The 22,831-nt window shown below is 34.2% G+C and overlaps 1 long non-coding RNA gene across 1 annotated transcript in view; it reads right to left on the reverse strand.

Moving 5' to 3' along the window:
- The window catches only part of LOC103794817 (uncharacterized), a 64,198-nt gene extending 41,615 nt beyond the window's left edge, over positions 1–22,583 (reverse strand). Inside the window, exon 1 of the long non-coding RNA XR_622272.5 lies at positions 22,239–22,583. This is a non-coding gene — a long non-coding RNA (uncharacterized LOC103794817). The remainder of the gene's footprint in view (positions 1–22,238) is intronic.
- Between the last annotated feature and the right edge of the window lie 248 nt (positions 22,584–22,831).

A 22,831-nucleotide genomic window follows, 5' to 3' on the forward strand; every position in this document is an offset into this window, starting at 1 on the left:
TTTTTCTATTTCTACAAAAGAACAAAATGTCATTAGGATTTTGATAGGGATTACATTATATTGCAGATTACTTTAGATAGTATGGATATCTTAATACTAAGTCTTTCAGTCCTTGAACATGAGATATGTTGTCATGTACTTATGAATTTAATTTCTTTCAGCCATGTTTTGTAGTTTTCATTGCAAAATATTTCACTTCATGGTTAAGTTAGTTCCTAAGTATTTTATTCTTTTTGGTGCTATAGTAAATTGAATTATTTTCATATTTTCCTTTTCAGATTGTTTAGTGTTTAGAAATGAAATGTATTTTATGAATTCATTTGGTATCTTTCTACTTTGCTGAATTCACTTATTAGTTCTAACAGTTTTATTATGGAATCTTTAGGGTTTTCAACATACAGGATCATGTCCTCTATGAACAGAAATACTTTTACTACTGTCCATTAAATTTGAAATACTTTTATTTCTGTTTCTTACCTAACTGCTCTGGCTAGAATTTCCAATACTATGTTGAATAGAAGAGGTGAAAGTGGGCATTCTTACTTTGTTTTTTTCTTTGAGAAAAAGCTTTCAGTCTTTCACCGTGAATATGTTATTCACTGTGTATTATTTACACATGCCTTTTATTATGAGATAGTTTTCTTCTCTTCCTAACTTGCTGAGTGTTTTTCATCATGGAAGATTGTTGGATTTTTCATATTCTCCTTCTACCTCAATTAATATACACATGTGGCTTTTTTATTTTCATTTTGTAAACATGATGTCTTACACTAATCAATATTTACATATTGAACCATCTTTACATTCCAGGAATAAATCTCATTTGGTCATGGATATAAATATACCCATGATATCTATATATAGATATATAGATATGTATGTGTATATATATGCGTGTATATGTGTGTGTGTGTGTGTGTGTGTGTGTATGTATGCTGCTAAATTTGGTTTGGTAATATTTTAATGAGCATTTTTTGCATCAATGTGCTTAATAGATACTGGTCTCTAGTTTCTTGTGATATCTTATTTTGACTTTGGTATCAGGGTCATGATAGCCTCATAGAATTACTTAAGAAGTATTTCTTTCTCTTAATGTTTCCGGAAAAGCTGAAGAAGAATGTTTATGAGTTTTTAAAATGGTATAATTTGCCTGTGAAGCTCTCATGTCCAAGGCTTTTCTGTGTTGAGAGATTTTTGATTACTGACTTAATCCCTTTGATAGTCATAGCTCTAATCAGATTTTCTATTGCTTCATAATTTAATCTTCACAGGTTTTGTTTTTCTAGAAACTTACTTCATCCAGGTTATCCAATTTGGTTATCATTTGTCCTACACAAATTTAAAATTTTTTTTGTAGTGTTCTGTGGAGTCCATAGCAATGCTCCCCACACACATAATTTCAAGTCTTATTTTACCAATTTGTATCTCTATGATTTTTTGCAGTTCATCAAGTTAAAGGTTCATTAGTTTTGTTGATCTTTTTAAAGAACCAACTTTTGGGTTCATTGATTGTCTCTATAATTTCTCTACACTCTAAGAAATCTCTACTCTATTCTTTATTTTATTGTTTTCTTCCCTTTTCTAACTTTAGGTTTGGTTTTTCTTCTTTCTTACATTCTAAAGTTAAGTTGATGATTTGAGCTTTTTCTTGTTTTTATCTTAAAAAAATAATTTATGTAAATATTTTTATTTCTTATATTTTGTTTCTAATATTTTTCCTGGAAGATCTCTATGAATCTCATATTTTTGGCAGTGTTTTTCTGCATAGTTCTGATGGCATTCTAAGAAGGTCACTTGGGATAAGCCACTCTCTTGTAGTCCATAGAAAAGAAGTATTGATATTTGTTGATCTTTGTTAGAGCAGCTCATTGAAAAACATGATTATCTTCATGGAGGAGACCATATATTTTCTGCTCAGTCTATTGGGCATACTTCAATAGCTGTTCTAGGTCTCTCAAATCATGACCTCATACTCTCTTGCCTTTAGCCACAGTACTTTACTATTATATCAAAACTTCAATCTTCAGTTAGGCTAGTAGGGTTTCTGGCTCATGTCCGCTTGCTGGGACATTTGGTAGAAGTAAGACTCACATCAAAGAAGATGGTACTGTGATTCTCAATGGTTGTGGCCTCCACAGCTCGGAGAAGCCAGGTAAGATATGGAGGAGTGTGGGTGAGTTAACAACCCCAGTGACAACTTTCATCTGTGAAAGACAAACAATGGAAAGGTGCCTTAAATATATATGCTCATTCTTTTTTGCCTAACAGAGAATTATGAGAATAAGTGGCTTTTCCATACCACCTTACTAAAGGCATCAGTGTAATGGAACAGCCAACTGTGCTTTCTGTGGAAGCTGTGGTCAGCTTCTTAATGTTTCATTTTGTACTTGTTTTTCTTCATTTCCCTTTTCTTGAATCTACATTTCTCTGAGACTACAACATCTCCATAAAAGTGTTTGATTTTTGCCTCATGATTTGGGGGAAATGGTCTAAGATACAACTACTGCATATAGTGAGGAGAAAAAAAAACCAGGTATATGCAAAAAATGTATCTTAAATTTCTATAACTTATATTTTGCAATTTCGACATTTTCACATCTCTAAACAGTAACTCTGGAAGACACAGTTTTTCTAAATACAAACTATTTTTGTGAAGTGTCACTATTCAAAAAACATGCAAGAAAACTTAAACATAATTTCAGTAGTGATATGGCTTGGCCATGTCCCAACCCTGCTCTCATCCTGAATTGTACTTCCCACAATTTCCACGTGTTGTGGGAGGAACCTGGTGGGTCTTAATTGAATCATGATATAGGTCTTTCCTGTGCCGTTCTTGTGATAGTGAATAAGTCTCATGAGATCGATGGTTTTTAAAACAAGAGTTTCTCCGCACGAGATATCTTGGCCTGCCACCATCCACATGAGATGTGACTTCCTCCTCTTTGCCTTCCACTATAATTGTGAGGCTTCCCAAGCCACGTGGGTCTATGAGTTCTCCATTAAATCTCTTTCCTGTGTAAATTACCTAATCTTGGGTAAGTCTTTTTCAGCAACATGAAATGGACTAATACAAATAGCATTAGTATCTTTCCACACTTTAGATATTTACTTCAGTATTCTGGAAGTAAATGTTGCAGGTAGCTATTGGAATTAAGCCTTGAGACACTGATGCTGATATGGGAAAGTCATGGTAGATTTTAGAAACCATATTCAATTCCATGCTGATAGCAGGTGCCAGGGTGCCTCTGTAGTATAGGTTCTATGGAGTGCAGAAATGCAGAGGAGATACCTGTTACTGAGAACTAAAGGATATTTAGAGATGAGAGTTTCAGGTAGCTAAAGTTAGTAGATGGTAGAAGATATAAAACAACAAGGGCCCAAAAGAAAGAACAAACCAACCAATCGACCAAAACAAACAAACAAAAAAACCCAACAACCACCACCCTACTTTAATGTCATGAGACTTGAGACCCTTTTAAGATGTATGGGGATAATAATTTGCACAAGAAAGTGGAAATATGCTATGGGCAAATATAGGAAACTGGATTTGCTGCTTTTATGGGCAGATTAGATCCTTCGGAGATGAATTATATCCATAGCCAAGAAACATTCTTGTTTAGTTTTTACAGGTAGGCTATAAATTCTCAGATATTCTCCAGTGGGTAATATATCTATAAGGTTGTCATTCTAGATTATTTCTGTGCCTACAGATGAGTTTATTTGAAATCAGAAACTTGTTTTGACCATTACCCTATCTCTATTTTAATTTGCCCTTGTCCCCATGCCTTCAATTCCAGCATTTTAATTATTGCCATTGTTTTGTTATTTTACTTTGTAACATGTAGAAGGGTGGTGGTACAGAGCTTCATACCACATACAAATTGATCATAGGATTCATTCTAATGTTACGAATTTGTTACTGGCGAATCCCGTCTTGCAAATGGGATATCTTCCTCTTCTACGCCACGAAGCCAAAATGCAAAACCAAAAATGAGCATCAAGTAGTGCAGACTCTATTGGATGGCCGTGGAATTAAGAAGCCATGACATGGCTGTCAAATCAAGGGTGAGGGGCTTAAAATGTAGGGTTTCTCTAATGAAGGGGTTAGACACTGAAAGTGAGAGGAGGAATATTCACATCTTTCCTGGGACAGGCAGTCAACTTTCCAGAGCTAGTAGTGCCAACTTTCTTTTTTGTCCTTTTAGAACTTCTTTCCGTAATTATCATAGTGATTGTCTACTGATACAGCACTGTCAAGAGTGTCATTTAGCATGGAAATGAGATTGTAATGAAGCCTGAAGTCTTTTTGTAGTTTTCTGGTGGACTATCTTGGTTCTAACCAATCTCAGCTGGTCTGATTTCACAAAGGGAACATTTTATAGGAGGCATCCTGTTTTTAAAGATAAGCAGAATTAGGGTGGTCTAGAAATTTGTCTATGTTACATAGGTAATAAACCAGGTAACAAATGAATAATGGTGTCATCTAAGAATTAATTTTCTGGATGCATGATTTGGGTTAATTTTGCGATGAGTTGTTGGGGCTACAAAAATATTCCAACATTTTTGGACTATGTATCTCCCATAATTAAGCTGATACAAAGAGTGGGTTATCATCTTGGAATTAGAAGTCAGACTGTTGTCACCGTGGAACTCTTCTTTTCATACAAAAGTTGACAGCTACCATAGTCATAGCCACATGTGCTTAGATCTGTTCCATATACAGGCAGACTGTTAGAATGAGATGTTCAAATTTGCTTTAGTAGATGTAGGAATTACTGAGCACTTGGAGTTTAATATTTAAAGTACAACTTGAATCTTCTGGGTCTTTTGTTACTCTGGTCTCAGAATAATGACTTCCTCTTTTTCAAAAACAGTACTTTAATAGCTTATTGGAAAACAATTTACAAAGTCTATTTTAAAAGCTGTTTGAATTAGAACCTCAAGATTCTTTCAAATATAGTTTGATGAATCAAATACAATTGATAATTAGTCACATATGGAAGAAATTTTCCTCATAATACATAGAAGATCAACATTTTCGAGCAAAAAAAAAGTAAAGGAAACTATGTCAACTCCATTCTCTTTAGAATTCATGTCAAGAATCAGACAATACCGATAATATTTTTGTTTTCTGTCTTTAAAACTTATACAATGGAGAAATTGCTTCATAGAATGGGTCATTGAAATGAGAACTCTGCAAGCAGTTGAGACTTGGTTAGTGGGTTTTCTGCAAAGTACTCCACCAAGTTCAATGTCTTTTTCATTTATCAGTCATTCAACTGAGCTTAATGTTCTAAGGAAAATTTTTCAGGGCTTGAAAAAAATTATCCTGAGACCCAAGGGAGACTTCGATATTTGGAAAGGATTCAGATAAGTGATAAGGCATAATGATGTGGAAACTGTAATGACTATAAAATACAGAAAAAATAAAATTAAATCACAGGTCTTTCTTTATATTTCTCTTTTTTCTGTATCCTTTATACCATGTTGCTATTTTGGGTAACATTAGAATCAAGGATGCAATATTTATAGAAGGATGTTACTCTAGTGATAACATAATAAAAAAACTTTGGCAACAATCTAAGAGACAGCAGGGGAGCTGCAAGAGAACTATTTTTGTAATGTTTAAAATTATACTAAATTAAAAAAAAAAATCCCTCCTGGGCTTCAAGCTTTAAATAGCATGCTATAGTCGAACTGATCAGAGCATCAGATTCTGATAATTTATTACATGGAATGTAGAACATGTTGACAAATAATATTTATATCTGAAAGCAATTTTAGGCTATTTTAATATAATTCAACATCAAAGTCATTTTTCAATGGATTCTAGTCAAGAAAGGACTATAAAATGAAACTCTATATTAATAATTCAAAGTATTAGACTTCTGGAAAAGAACAACTAAAGACATCTGTACACACATCTATAAACACACACACACACACACACACACACAATCTTTAGTGCAACATTCATTCAATCCTCTGAGACATTCCTATAAATCAGACTTGGATTAGACTACTGTTACGTAACTTTTTTAAAAGATGCTCATGGAATAGTTTCTGGTGACATCTATTGCTAGTTCAAATTGTACTTAGCTAAATGTTTTATTTCCCTCGACAATTATATCATTTTATATGTGTATGGTCCTCTACATTAACATTTTTTGGTAATAAATCTGTTAGATGTTCTGGTTTAATTGAAGTAACTGTAAATTCTTTGCTTAAATTCAAGGGCAGAACTTGGCCCTTAGCATGTAATTAGTATTTACTTTACATACTGGAAGTTATAATTAGAATCTTTGCTGGAGCAAGGTGATCTGAATATGACCAGTGAGTCTCACCATAGCACCAGAGGAGATTTAAAACAAAGTGAAAGAAAATTCAAAGAAAACTTTAAACAGAAAGTAAAATCGGATTCTAATGACATCTGATGGAGGAAATAGTGATGTGTGTTAAATTTCCGCTTGTTTTATGATTATATTTAATAATTTTCAGGACTTAATGTTGTATTATTTATCGGAAACAAGACTGTGAATGTACTTTTTTCAGTGGTTTTGTACCAATAATAATGGTCTCAAAGAGCAATCATGTCTCATAGTAAAATTTTTAACCTTGAAAAACAGAGTAAACAACTGTACTTTAAAGAGGATTTTGTAAATTCGGGGTCCCAAATGAATACTTTTCCAGTTTTATTTTCCTAATTTTCCAAATAATGGGTACATATATATACACAAATAATAGATACATATAATACTGTATGTATTAATGTGTTCATAAATAATATATTATATAATGAATAATGCATGTGTGTACTTAACATAAAATGTAAATTGCTTCTTTAATTTCGATTCCCATTTCTCAGAATTCTACATGTTTTTTACTGTCAATCAATAAAGACATATGAGTAAACAAGGAAAAATAATACTTTCGAGGCTTGTCTGCCATGAAAAGAGTCAAAGCCTGGCCTGGCATCTTCTCTGTGAAATATACTAATTCGCTTTGAAAAGAAATGTTGGCTGCTGTTGCTGAAAATACACACAAATGCACACACACACACACACACACAGAGTTATCATTTGTGAAAAGATGTATTTACAATTTTATGGAATAGAGAAATATTCCTAAATATTGAAGAAATTAGTGATTGGTCCAAAAATCAATTTAAATATAATAGAGTAAAACTAAACTTTACCTAATTATTTCTGTGTACTGGGTAGTATTTAGGTATGTTTCCTATTGTTTTAACTATATGTAAACATACGTGCACATTAAATTTTATTTAATATTAGCCATCTTTTTTTATTTTATAGATTTGTTAAGTGAATAAAAACTTACAGTTAAAAAGGTTAAAATTGAATCAATTATGGTGATTGTTGTAGTCACTCAGTGTTGTTATTAAAATCATGGAATCATTTGAGATGAGTAAATTTTATATGTGTAAAACATACAGCGATAAAGTTGTTTTTAGAAACTGAATCGGTAGTCATTATGACAATAATTCTCATATCTATTCTGTTGATAATTTGCCAGAAATTGTAATACTCTTTATGAATCATCTTATAAATTGCTTGTAATAATCTCTAAGGTAGGTGATATGGTTTGGCTGTGTTCCCTCCAAAATCTCATCTTGAATTGTAGTTCTTGTAATAGCCGTGTGTTGTGGGAGGGACCCGGTGGGAAGTAATTAAATCATGGGGATGGTTACTTCCATGCTGTACTGGTAATAATGAGTGAGTCTCACAAGATCTGTGACTCATCTCTCTCCTGCCACCATGTGAAGAGTGACATGTGTGCTTTCCCTTCTAACATGATTGTAAGTTTCCTGAGGCCTCCCCAGCCATGTGGAACTGTGAAGTCAATGAAACCTGTTTTCTTTATAATACTGAGTCTCAGATATTTCTTCATAGTAGTGTGAGAATGGACTAATATAGTAGGTACTGTTAGTTTTTAGAGATGAGGAAAGTAATAGAAAGTTTATGTCAATTGCCCAATGTCATGCAAATAGTGATATAGCTAAGAATGTATATCCTTCTTAAATGTATGGTCACTTATAGCACATAGAAATTACTCAAACTAAATTATAACTTTTCAATTAAAGTCAAAGCAAAATAATTTGCCAATGTTTCTAAGCAACATCTTGGAGCAGCTGATTGTATAATATCTGTAGCTCCATTATGAACCATCCTCTAGACTTTCTGGCATATAATAGGATATTTCCTTTCATCTAAAAAAGCAATTTACATTGGTGATTCTTTGAATTTCTGCTAAAAACATTTTATCTCATACTGTGCAGTTTTTATTAATGGTGGAAATTCTTTCATTCCACTATTTAGATGAAATAGAACAAGAAGATCTGTTATTTCTATTAAATTGTATGTTTAGTGTTTCAGTGATCTAATAGGAATTTAGCTACTGATATTTAAAGCAAGCATTTATGAAATGATTTTATTATCTAATGAATAATTACTTTTAGGGTAAGCATGTTTAGTATGCTTTAAGGATAGTGGACTTTGTCACTATCTTCTTCATGGAGACAAAAAAAAAAACAAAGAAAAATAAAGTGAAGAAGAAGGAAGAGGAGGAGGACAATGAAGAGGAAGAAGAGGAGGAGGAGAAAAAAATACATTGTAAGGAACAAAAGTTTTATCTCCTATACTGCAGCTGGTATATATATACAACAGGAAAACACAAAACTAGTTGGAATCAGCCCTTGAGGCACAGAGTTCTCATTTATGAAACAAGACTGCAAATCTATCTGGAGGGTTTGTTTCAACATTAAGTAAACAATAAGAATCACCAAGATCAGTGCTGGTATAATAGTAGATACTCAGTCATACTTATTAATGATGACAGTAGGTTTGAATATATTTGGATCATCCTTTTTGCATCCATAGGAGTGAGTGTGTGTGTGTGTATGCGCACACGCGTGTGTAAGTGAGGTAATTTGCTTCACTTAGAGAATCCTAGAAATACAGAATTTTAGTTTTTAAAACACATTTTGGCTGGGCATGGTGGTTCCCGCCTGTTATCCCAGCACTTTGGGAGGCCGAGGCAGATGGATCACGAGGTTAGAAGTTCAAGACCAGCCTGGCCAACATAGTGAAACCCTGTCTCAACTAAAAATGAAAAAAAACAAATGTTTGCCAGTTGTGGTGGCGGGCGCCTATAGTCCCAGCTACTTGGGAGCTTGGGGCAGGAGAATTGCTTGAACCCAGGAGGTGGAAGTTGCAGTGAGCTGAGATCGTTTCACTGAACTCCAGCCTGGGCAACACAGTGAGACTCTGTCTCAAAACCAATATTTCTTGAATTGTAATAATAAATAATATTTCAGTATTCAGTTTTTAAACAGTAATGCCTCTGTAAGGAGAAACTAATATAAAATTTTGTTTTTATATTTAAAATTGTTCTTATTCTTTATACCTTGTGGCCGTATATGCTGGGGAATCAAAATAGAAATGTTACATGAATGAATAAACATTCTCTCAGGATAAACAGAAATAATAAAGATACTCTTTCCAAGAGGGCAACATGAACTGACTCTGATCCATTGGAAGTTAGGCAGAGAACATGTGTTCATTCTTTTTCCTCATTATGGGGTGGTTTCATCTGCCAGTTTTCATTTGCTTACTTATTAAAGAATACACGGTGTCTGCAAAAGTTACAAACAGAAAGGAAGACAAGGTGAAAGTCACTGGCATTCTTCTGAGTTGTCTGATATAATATGACCTGAAGTTACATGAAATGGTGAAGTGATGCAAGAAGAGAAGATTGTGAAACAATGTCAACCTTCTGAAGGGCATGTACTATTTTTCTATTTATAAATAAAGGGAACTTGTGAGAGTAACATTATTGCTGGGATGAATCTGGATTCTGCTGATACGTGTCATCTTTGGCAAGTTATTTACCTGATTGGGCCTCATTTTATTTCTTTATATTTAAAACAGGGAAGCATCTGTTTTACAGGGTGGCTATAAGAACTCATTCATTCATTTACTTAGTAGATATGTATTAATCATCTGTCAAGTGCTAGCCTCTGTGTTAAGCCTGGGGAATAATATATGAATAAGAAAGAAACAAAGTCTATGCCCTTCTGAGTTAATATTATATTGGAAAGAAGCATAAATATGTAAGTGAATAAATCAACATAGAAGATAACTCTTTTGTTGTAGAATGTGGTTAAGTTCCATGAAGGAAATACAAGAAGGGACCATCAATTCTAGTTAGGGTTCAGTGTCAGCCTCTAAGCAAAGGTAATGTTTGACCTAAGATTAAAATGATAAGGATCATTCACATGAAGACCTTTGAGAGGAATTCTTTAGGCAGAGGGACTGCCAATATAGTGCTGTGGTAGCTGGAAAAGCCTTCCTAGGTTGGAGGAAATAAACTGTTGCTTTTGGAATAGAGAAATCTAAAAATATGTGCTTGTCTGGATGCTGGGATTGCTGAGGACTAGTGGTTACTATCTGTTTTTTATTACATCTTCTTTTGAATTCAGTGATTTTGAGCTTATATTTTTGTTTCTCATTGCATGGTGGGTGCATGAGAGGCAGATAACTTGTCTTTTAAATTCACAAGTCTCTAGATCCAGGGGAGTCACAGGGAGGAATGGTAACTGAGGATGTTCATCCATAGTCAGACCTGTTTCAGAACACAGGAGTCTAACCATAGAAGTTAATCCCATATTAGATAAAAAGTGACTGGAGTCTGTATACGAAAGGAAAAGAGTATATTTTGCAAATGGATTGGATACAAATTGCTTTGCACAACAGGCAGATTGTAATAGATTACTTTGAAAACAGCAGTAATAATTATCACATGCTCCTTTCTAATAGGACTTTACCATTCTTACCAAGAGGTGGGAACTATTTCTCCTTCTCTTGAATTTGGGCTGGCCTTGTGACTTGTTTTAATGAATAAATGTGTAGAAGTGACTGAAACTGCCTTGAAAAGAGGAGAGGCCACATAGACAAAAAGTTGCTCAGGATAGAAATGGGGTCTGTTGGTTTCACTACTCCCACTAAATCCATGAATATGAACTTTGCCTTGAGAGAGCGTCTAATGTGACACATACTCTTATTATACATTATTTGAGGTTTTTTTTTTTTAATGACGCTAAAAATTGCTTTGACAGGTTGACAACAAAGGTTCACTCTGCTAATAGGTTACTTAGTATTTAAACTAAAAGATCATCATGGCCTGGATTAGAATATGAACAAAAATGTTGAGAAAGAGAGTTTTTCATTTTAAAGTGAAACAAGGAAGATTTGGCAACTGATACAGTTATAAGAGAGAGTTGTTTCCTTTGCTCTTACGTTGTCAGCTTGGAATTGCACCTGTAAAGTTCGCCATCACCTTCAACATATTCATCACTAGAACCTCATTAGATTATCACACTGGCTTATTACTAGAATGTCAGGTTCTGAAAAATGGATTTGCCTACTTTCTCAATTTTATTAATTGTAAATGATTGTTACCTCTTTGGGAAACAGATTTGTTTGATTTAACAAAATGATTAATTTCTTGACACTTCAGTAGAGTTACAACACAGTGTCCTATAAGTGGGGTTAGGTTATATCTTCTGCTATGTTTCACAGAATACTGGTTTATAACAAGATCATAATCAAATTTTTATATTTATTTGGCATAAGTAATCAATCCATTGGTTAATTCAATATCAGTCCACTGATAGTAGAAATAAGTTGAATGTAAATCGATTTGAAATTGAACCAGCTCAGTGTTGGCAAGCTGGAGATTGCTTAATGGTTTCTATTTACTATAACTGGGAAATTCTGATTCTTAAAAATAAAGTTTCAACATTTATGGAAGAGAATTTTAGAAAATACAAAGTATTATAGTACCATAGATGACCGATGAAACAGCCATTCATTCTGAAGTTCTTTATCAAATTTGAGTGTATCAATAAAAATTAATCTTGTATCAGTTATTTGGAAAGTAAATGCACTAAAATCTGTTCTGGAGATTTAATAAAATATACACAAATTATATTTTGAGTGTTACTTTACCATCCAATTTGCCAGCCATGTAAACCTACTAGGTTTTCCCTGCTTCTAAAAGATTGTGACTATCTATGATCAATGCTTTTAGAGTATCTTTATAATGTTTCCTTTACTTAGTATAAATTTCTGATCTGCAGAGCTGCAAATTTACTAAGAAAATCTAGGTTAATCTAGGTTAACCTTTATCTTTTTGCCTAATACCTGACCTTCTTGATACTTTTACACTAAAAAAGAAGAAAAGCAAATATGAAAGACCTTGGTAACAAAGGTGATATTTCACAAAATCAGTTGAGACTGTTGATGTTCATTGACAGTATGCTTGCAAATTTATTAGAAATTCAAAAATCTTTTATGGAACAAATAATGAGCAACTCTTGTGACAGACACTGAGATTAACAGAAGAAAAAGATCCAACCATCAAGATATTTCCAGTGTAGTATGATATAACGGTGCTAGCTTTCTTTTTATGTTGATACTGTGTACAGCTCATTGTGGTAAGAGAAGACCAGTTGTGTATATGGAGAATATATATGAGTTTAGTCTAAACTACTTCAGACACTTCCATTCTATAAGATGATGGTGCAGCTTCAGGACAGAAATTTTATAATTTACTTTCAGCTGCCTTTCTTTTTTTGTCAGGACAGGTATTGGAATCTGTATTGGAGTTGAGGTTATGTACAAAGTAACCTTGTATAAGAGTTACTAAAACCCAAAGAAAATAATAAAGCCTGTATAAACTTTCATGTCACTGGCTAAGAAATTGATTAATAAGTGGTCATACTGCTTCAGTCTTTAGCACATTTAATATGAGGGCCATCAGTGAAATATCCTTTCACATATCTACAACTTTATAGCTACAAATTCATAATCATTTAATTTTATTAGCTAATTTTTTATGCAATTTCCATTGAAATTAGACAGTTATGCTTAGAAAATCTATACATATTTTCTTGAATACTATTGATAAAGGACAGTGCAGTATCTGCCATTTCAATATTCTAATGAGGTTGTTACATCGAATAAAAGACCAGGTAAGTATTGCATAAAAGTTTATTTTTAGAGTCCTTTATAGAATTCTAATTAGATAGGAATTCTGATCATATTAAACAAATGTTATTCTTTCCCCATCAGATTACAAGCTTAAGTGAAAAGAATGTATGCTACTCTTTTTCTGTTTTTTTTTTTTGTTTGTTTGTTTGTTTGTTTTTTTTCTTGAGACAGAGTCTCACTTTGCTACCAGCTGGAGTGCAGTGGCACAATCTCAGCTCACTGCAACCTAGCCTCCTGGGTTACAAGCAATTCTCCTGCCTCTGCCTGCTAAGTAGCTGGGATTACAGGTGTGTGCCACCTAGCTAATTTTTGTATTTTTAGTAGAGACACAGTTTCGCCATGTTGGCCAGGATGGTCTTGATCTCCTGACCTTGTAATATGTTGGTCTCAGCCTCCCACAGTGCTGGTATTACAGGCTTGAGCCACCACACCTGGCCGCTACTCTATTTCCTCTGGTAACACGTTTAAGGCCAGGAATAAAGTAGCTGACTGTCCTGGACAGTAATCTAATCGCCTATCACATTTTCTTTAAAAACAACCTGCCTTTTTTAAAGTGGTTAATTCGTGGCCTCCGTTTTTCTTCCTTGGCACAATTTCCCCTGGGTACAATGGATGAGTTGGTCCCAGGTAGTGGGAAGACATATAACCCAGATTGGACTAATCGGCATGCAGCCATTCTCTGCAAGACGATGGCTGAGACAGACAAAAGATGAAGTTCTCTTCAGATAAGAAATGGTCGCAAGTGAACCCCAGACACTCATGGTAGCCGCGTTTTCTCACCATGTGGTGGGATAGCAGAGGAAACTCACCTGTAGAGAGTTAAAGGAGACACACACACAGGAGCAGGGCTGGGACATCAAGCATCCTGGAGTTCCTGAGCTTCCGGTTTCAAAGTTGTCTTGAGGATAAATTGCTTTCCTGAACTTGAGTTTCATGAGATACTATGTTGCTCAGTTAATGAATTCCCTCTTTAGCTCCTTAACTGGGATTTTGATATTACCAAAACAATTCTTCCTATACAACATTTTGTAAATATTTACAAGTGACGATTTTCACTTTCCATAAGTGTAAATACAGATGTTTATGATTATTTAACCAAAATATGGCAATGTTTTAGTAATTGTAACATTATAGGAAGCTTTGAGGATTTACTAAGTATGAATTTAAAAAATAAGACTACTTTTTAAAATAAAATAAACCTTCAATTAATTATTAGAATATATATGCTCAATATAAGAAGTCTTCCAAGGAGGCAAGAATTTATTTTGATGGTATAATAATTGCTTGAAACATTTATGAAAATACATTTCTGGCTTTTTTTCTCTTAAAATTAGGTTTACTTCAGAAGAAAACCAATTTACTTTTTTGCTAACTTAATTTTAAAAATTTTTTTTATTGTAGAAAGGGGTCCTCGCTGTGTCACCCAGGGAGAGAGTGCAGTGGCATGATCTTAGCTCACTGTAACCTCTGCCTTCCCAGTTCAAGCAGTTCTTCTGCCTCAGCCTCCCCAGGTAGCTGGGACTACAGGTGCACCATACTGTGTGTGGCTAATTTACTTTGTATTTTAGTAGAGATGGAGTTTCGCTGTGTTGCCCAGGCTGGTTTTGAATTGCTGAGCTCAGGCAGTCTGCCCACCTTGGCCTCCCAAAGTACAGGATTACAGGCATGAGCCACTGTGTCTGGCCTTTTCTGACCTAATTTTTAACCCCGAACATTGTTGTTTTGCTTCTTTGTCTAGTTTACTCTTAAGAATTTGGGCTCACATTTGTCTCTTGGGTTGGGTAAATGGAGTTATCTGTCTGAAACTAATTTCTTTTTTGTAGGAATGTCAGCTTTAGCTTTCTTTTTTTGAACATACCATTAACATTAATTTTGAAATTTTCACCTGTAAAGTTATTTCAAGAAGCATATGAAATATTCTGCAAGAGTGATGTCTTTTACGTAAGATTTTGCTGGGCATACTATGCATTCCCCCATCCATTCCCCATTAGTTGAGTTTCACTGAAGCCCTATACACTTTCTAGAGATAGCTTAATCTGGTTTCACATTATAATACAGTTTGAAGAAATATATATTTGCCCCACTGATTAATTTCCAGTGTGCTACCATTTTTAGAGAAAAGGTTGGAAAAAGGATTCTAAAAAATGCAGTTATATGATACTAAGACCAGCTGACAATGAGACCCCAACCCAGGTGGCACTGAAGGAATTAAGAAACATACACAGAGATAGAAAGCAAAGGTGGGTTCAGAGTGGGACATCAGGGGCCTCACAGTTCCCAGCTGAGAGTCTACAGCAGACTCTGACCCACGTATTTGTCCTTTACATTCCAGTGACAGTTTTAACAAGCAGATGCTTTTTGTTCTTTCATAGGTTAAAGATAAACTAACTAGGCAGCTAGTGTATGTTCACTATGGGTTAAAGATAAACTAGAAAGCACTCTTTATGTGGGAAGAATGGAGGCAGAGTCACATATCCTGTGTTCAAAGAACTATTTCATCTCGTGTGAGACATATTCACATTGTTTCCTGTTTTATAACTCATTGAGCATTTTTCAACTTTCGGGGGGCCAACTGTGTATTTCTTGTTGCTGCTCCCAGCAAACAGTATATTACACATGTCAGAATTTTCTCTCAACAATATGACAGAATCATATTATTGTCATTAATCTGGGTAAAAATAACTTCTTTATTCATCTCTCAAAGAAGTGATAATCAATGGTTTACCTGTTTAAACCTAGGAACTTTGGTGAATCTAAAAGATAGTATAAAATAATAAAAATTACATCATTTTTATCACCCTTTTATCAAGAAAAATTTATTTTTAAGAAATAGTTACTGTATAAGAATCCATAAGCTGCAGATAGAGTTATATTAGCCATTCAAATTGTTATTTTAAGCTAGTGATCACATTGTTTTTAATTATGTCAAAAGAGTGATCCTTATTAAAATTCTTCAAAACAGAAGTAAAAAACAGCTTTTTCCTGCATATATTAAAAATATTGCATAAAGCTAAAGTACATAAAACAGTATGATAATAAAAACTGAGTAAGTCAATTAAACTAAAGTAGAGTAGAAATTGATTCTAAATCATATAATAATGTCCAGGGTATATTATTGCTGAGTGTAGAAAAGTTATAGAATATTAGATATTATATAATACCTGTAGAAATAAATATGGAACCATTTGTGTATATAAAGTAAGTGTTGTAGATGTTAGATCACTCACATATTAATAAATTCTGGGGAGTGGGATTCCAAGTTGGTGGAATTTCAAGTGTTTACTTCTATCATTTCCTTGTGTATTGATTAGTTAATATTATTATTATCAGAGATGTAGTCTTAAACTCTTAGACCCCAATGATCCTCCTATGTCAGTATTGGTTAGTTGGTTTTTATCTTGAGAGTCAGAGAGAAAAAACTGAGAATTTGTAAAAAGAAATAAAAGAAGAAAGACGGGAAAAAAGAAAAAAGAAACAAAGAGAAAGAAAAAGAGACAGGAGGGCTGGAACAACAATTCAGAAGAAATTGTGGCCCTCTAGCATTTCTGTTCTTGGTCAGAGTCAAAGTGAGTTTCCAGAAGATGTACTCATTTTTTCCATGTGTGTGTTTAATTTTATTAAGACTGAATTTGCCACAGTAAATTACTTTAAGGATTTGAACCTATTGATCTTCAAGTTACGTTAAATTCCCTTTTTCTCTTTTGCACTTGGTTTCTTAACATCTATTACATGTATCTCTTTGAACTCTTAGCGCAAATTCTAACTTTGAAAATTGATTTCCATTTAATTTATTGAAAGACTAGATAAAAATGAGAGAGGAATTGTTATAACCTTTGACTTTCAATGGTTATCACTTATCAGAGTGTTGCTTTTATTTACTAATCTTCAGTAGGCATTTTGGAAAGTGAGTGCTCTGATGATATGTGTCTGGAGTGATTTCCTGTTTATGCTGGCACAGTGATACCTGAGCAATTCAGACTTCAGTGGGGAAACATTGCAGGCTGTGTGATCTAACAGCTTCTTCCCTGTTCTCATACTCTTGCCAACAGTGAAGCTGATGCCATGTTTACTGCTCAGCATTTGAGCTGTGACACAGTGTACAAATTGTGGCATCTCATTGGCCATCTGAGTTTTCTCATGTGAATTGCAATAATCTTTTTATTGCTATTTAATCATATTGAGTATATTAAAAAATCTGTTTTTTGTCCACCTCAGTGAATTGCACTCAGCACTTGTCATTGTCATTAATATCATTTTAAAAATTATATTATAGTACATGTTTGGCCATGTGCCACAAAGGAACTCACTTTACCTAATGAAAATTGCAACTACTCAGAACAAAATTTTCTACCTTAGCTGTGAAACTATGGTACTAGAACCTTAAGAAAAAATGTAGTTTATAAAATTTTGAATTCCTGAATTTTTTGAGTACTCAAAATAATCCTGTGTTTATATGTGTGTTGATGAAAGCTGTTTGGATATAAATATTTTCTATTACCTCATAGATGTTTCAAGAAGGCAGACTAGATGACCATTTACTAGCCAGGATTTTAAACAAGCTCCTGGTTTCATTGCCAAAATAAAAAATGGCTATCTCCAGTATTAAAAATAACTAAAATTTTATTATGAAAGTTTTATGACATTGTGTATAGTCTATCCCTGTGATAAAGTGCAAATATCCCAGAAAAGCACAAATTACCAATGTTATTGGTAATTTACTAATCAGATTAATCTATCCATTGTGAGTGAAGGTTCTGACAGAAGGGCATGCACAGACCATGAGAACCCAGAGTGTCTATTCAGAAGTGAAAGGATGCCAAGATAAATTGGAGTGGGATCAGTGGGCCAGGGAGATTGGAGGAGGAGGAGAGAAATGGAAGAAAGGATGTTTCTTTAAAAAAAAAAAAAAAAAAAAAAAAAGGAAAAACTACTTATTTTAGTTAGTGTTTCCAGAGAAACAGAATCCGAGGTAACAATTGAAGTGCAAGTAGTTGATTTTATAGGCAGTAATTTGGGAGGCACTGGAAGGAATTTTGGTGGGAGAAGGGGGAGAATAGCGATTTAAGGCAGCAAAGTGAGACTAAGTCTTGCTTGCAGGTATTTTATTGGACAAGTGATCACAGGTAACAAGAGTGAAGGACATTGCATGTGAAAGAGAAAGGCAGAAAAAGTCCAGTACAACCACTGGTTAAGGTGGCTATGGTTATAATGGCTAGGACTCAATTCCTCAGTACCTCCCGAGGAGCCTTCTGGAACACATCTCAGAACCGTCCATTTATCTCTGTAAAGAACCAAATGGATAAACGTTGATTCATTAACCTAGGACACAACACAGTGTGCGGGAAAGTATATCTCAGTTTTGGAGTCAAATGGACCTGCTTTTGTTTCTTGGTACTGCCTACTTACTAGCTACGTGGGATTGTCATAAAACCTTCCTGAAAATTTTATCTTATATCTGTAAAATAGGGAGTACAGATATCTTATATCTGTAAAATAGGGAGTAATACTGCCTATTTTTCTGGTAAAAAACCTGATAAATTACCTCAGAAGTTGTCAATAATTATTCCAAACCTTTAGCTCAAATTATTTTTGCCTAAAATAGCAAAGAGAAATTTTACTTTGAGACTCAAAGTTTTCTCTTGAAAGACAAAACTGAAATCCAATTGCTTTTTACTAGCTTATCTTACATACCTTTGATAGAGGCAGGAATGCAAAGGAAAGCATCGAACAATGATGTTAAATAATAATTACATTTAACCACCATGGTACAAACTGAATTTATGAACCTTTTCATATTTTTGACATGTACATGGATTGGTAAATATAAACATAGATAGTATTTTATTACTTTATATATATTTGACTTTGTGAATGAATTTGTGAAAACTTTTTCTCATTTTGCCACTTCTGAGATGATAGAATGGAATTATGGTTCAAAGTATCATGTATGTACAGCCTTGAAAGATACCTAAGGGGTCAGAAATCAACACTGATCTTTAACATGTGAATGAAATAATTAAATCATAATGAAACAAATTTTGATCAACAAAGTCTTTTAACTTTTTATCTTGTTCTCTCTGTTTTTAATATGAAGGATTTCAATTATGTGTAATTAGATGTCCATCCATTTTATTGGAACTTAGTGGCAAAGTTGAGAGTTAGTATAAAATCCATTAAAAGTCTTTCATGGTAATTACTTATTTTATCGCCTCTCATAGTAGGGAGGAAAAGTCCACTCCCAAAGGGCGCATCACCTTCCCTCCACTGTCTCACTGACTGGGGAGAGTTTGTGGGATCACAAAGACCTTTGCTCCAGGGTAAAGCAGCTGTTCTGGGTGCTTGCCAACTGAAATGATGGTCTAGCAAAATCTGTCAACAAGGAAAACACGCCACATCCTCATACTCATGTTGTGGCTGCCTTCTCTTTTCCTATTTGGCATACCCCTTGGGACACTGCTTTATACAGAAGGCCAAGACAGGTGACATACGTGTGAACATATGGCACTGCCCTCCTGGGGTAATGTACACGAAAGCATATGGTGCTGCTCTCTTCCTCCTCAGCAAACACAGGAAGGACTTTGTCATAGTTACGTTGTTTATTTTATATATGGTTCTGAATTGTCCCTGAAAGGGGTTAATTTGCATTCTTTCTAAATATAAGGAAATATCCCAGATACATAAAAGAGCTGATGGTTATCTGATTCTTGGGAAATACCTATGTGTATAGTATTTTCTATCAATATTTTATAAATATGTTTCTGTATATTTAGAACTATACATTCTAAATAAATGTATTTCTAAAGAAGTAAATTACTTTAATCATATATATGTATATATACGCATACATATGTCATATAAATAAAATCACACATATACAACCTTAGTAAAATGATTATCATTTTGTTTTTTTTTTCTTATAAGACTTTGTTTTTAAGTGTTTCATTTTGACATATATTATAAAAGAATTTTCAGTTTGTTGGTCTTTTCTATATTTTTACATCCAAGTATTTTTCATTCTCTCTGGCTAACTCATTCCAACTCTACTGATTGTAGTTTAAGACTCTTCTTTCAGGAAGTCCAGTATCCCAAATTAAGAATAAGTTTCTCTTTTGGGGCCTTTTAAAACTTGGCTCTTCCTTGCTATTTTGCTCACCATTGCTTAAACACTTGACGTTAATAACCACAACACATAAACATGGGGAAGAGATGGTGTCCACCTTTTTCACCAGGGTGTTTCTCCCATAATGAGCATGGGTTTTAGCAAGAGGTAGGTGGTTAATATTGAGTGAATAAATTAAAAAATACACCCATATAGGTAGGAAATTATAAAGACAGGAAAAGCCAACAGTAATAGGGAGAAGAAATATCGCAGTTGGAAAGTCATATCTAGTAAGTAACTAGATGTGGCAATTAAAGAACAAAGCAGAATCAGGAGGGAATCTGAGATATTTTTGGTAAGGGTGGAGAAAGGAGAGAGGTTAATTTCCTTGGCCTGCTGTCTTCAATGACCCAATCTGAATACGTCCTTTGTTTCCAATATTTGGGATGAATTATGTTATTATAAGAAAAGCAATTATGTTGTGTTGCCACCTCCTTTTCCCCCACCTATCTGATGATCCGTGGTCTCTTGTTGACCTGCTCCAAGGCCAATTCATTACCTGCTATTGACAAACCAAATGTAACATCACCACCCTGAAGACCACACAGATGAGACTCTCCACTGAGGCATAAAGACACTTCTGTCTCTGGAAGATAGTGTTCTTTCAACTTCATGGAGCTGCCCTAGAAAGTTACTCAGAATAACATTATTCTGGTTTCCAAGGGCTCTTCTTTCGTTGCCCTTGTTTAGACTCTGCTTTTTGGCAAAATGTTCATTATTTGTTGAAGGAAGTTATTTCAAATACCAGATAAGTATTTACTAGAGATATGCACCTCTGTGCCATTTTTATTATGTCAAATGGCATTTAAAATACTCCATTTAAATGTTATGATTTTGTGAAAATGCCAGATGCAATGCTTAGTACATAATTGACAATTTATACATGTTAATGTCCTGCTTACATTGTTTGATAATTATTATCCATGTACCCTAATAATGCCTTTACATTCCTTATAGAAGAGAGGTGGGCAAGCTCTTTATGTTAATTTCCAGTTAGAAAATACTTTCAGCTTTCAGGACCTTGCAGTCACTTTCATTGCAATAGTAGAGATGGATAATATGTAAACAAATAGATGTAGTTGTGTTCCAATAAAACTTTATTTACAAAACTAGGCAGTAGTCTGTATTGGTCCATGGACTATAATCTGTTGATCACTTTTATAGATACTTTAATATCCCAGGCAAAGGCGTATGACATTTGGTACATTGTTAGGCCCCTAAGAGACTTTAACTAGATAGCTAAGCAGATGTTTGTTATGTGTGGGACAGGATGGGGAGTGTGAAGTAGGAGTTGGTGAGTGTATTTTCTTACGTTTCTCAGGTTTTCTAGGCAGCATTATAATTCGTTGATAGGTTTTTGGTTTTTATTTGTTTCTTGTGGATTGCTGAACTGTATGATAGTTTAATAGCAGTAGTTGATGGGGCATGAGTGGTCAATTATATTTTAAAAACCCACAGCATGGTCATCAAGGACTATGTGCCTTATTGAAAGCTTGCTATCCTTGACTTCTTTAAATCAATTTGATTAAAGATGAGTTGCATTTTATATTTACATACAGTAAAATGAACCCATTTAATTGTACTATTTGATAACTTTTGACATATTTACACAAGTGATCATTGTGAAATCATGATAAACACCACATTTCCATAACTCCAAAATGTTCCCTTTATGCTCTTGCCAAACCATGGTTTCTTGAAATGCATTTCTTGAAATGCATGGATCCACTTTCTGGTACTGTAGATTAGATTTGGCTTTTCTATTATCTCCTAAGAATGAAATGATATAGTATTGTTTCATGTCTTGTTTCTTTTGCCTGCTATAGTATTTTTGAAATAATACATGATGTATGTATATATCATTTTTTTCCCTTTTAATACTTAGCAGTATCTGAATGTATTAATGTATCGGAATTTACTTAGACACTATATTAGTTGGTTCTTGCATTAATATAAAGGACTATCTGAGACTAGATAGTTTGTAAAGAAAAGAGGCTTAATTGACTTACAGTTCTGCAGGCTATACAGGGGCCATGGCATAGGAGGCCTCTGGAAACGTAAAATCATGGCAGAAGGCAAGGGGAAGCAAGCACATCTTCACATGGCAGCAGGAAGCAGAGAGTGAAGGGAGAAGACACTTTCAACAACCAGATCTTGTGAGAACTCACTCACTATCATGAGAACAGCAAGGAAGAAATCCACACCCATGATCTAATCACCTCCCACTATATCCTTTCCCAACATTGGGGATTACAATCCAACATGAGATTTGGGTGGAGACACAGAGCCAAAGTATATCAGGCACTCAGCTACTGGTGGACAGGTGGATTGTCTCTAGGTTGAGGCTATTATAAATAAATCTTTAAATACTCTGTACAGACCAAGAAGTGGAATTATTTAGTTATATGGTAAGTATACGTTAAATTTTTAAGAAATTGCCAAACTACTTTCTACAGTAGTTTTATCATTACATTACTGCCAGCAGTGTATGACAATTTCCTTTGCTCTGTAGTCACACCAGAGCTTATCATCAGCCTTTTTACTTGTATCCATTTCTAAACACTGTGTCATTAACCTATTGTGATTTAAATTTACATTTTCC

Source organism: Callithrix jacchus, chromosome 11 (assembly GCF_049354715.1).
Source record: "Callithrix jacchus isolate 240 chromosome 11, calJac240_pri, whole genome shotgun sequence".
NCBI classification, from domain to species: Eukaryota; Metazoa; Chordata; class Mammalia; order Primates; family Cebidae; genus Callithrix; species Callithrix jacchus.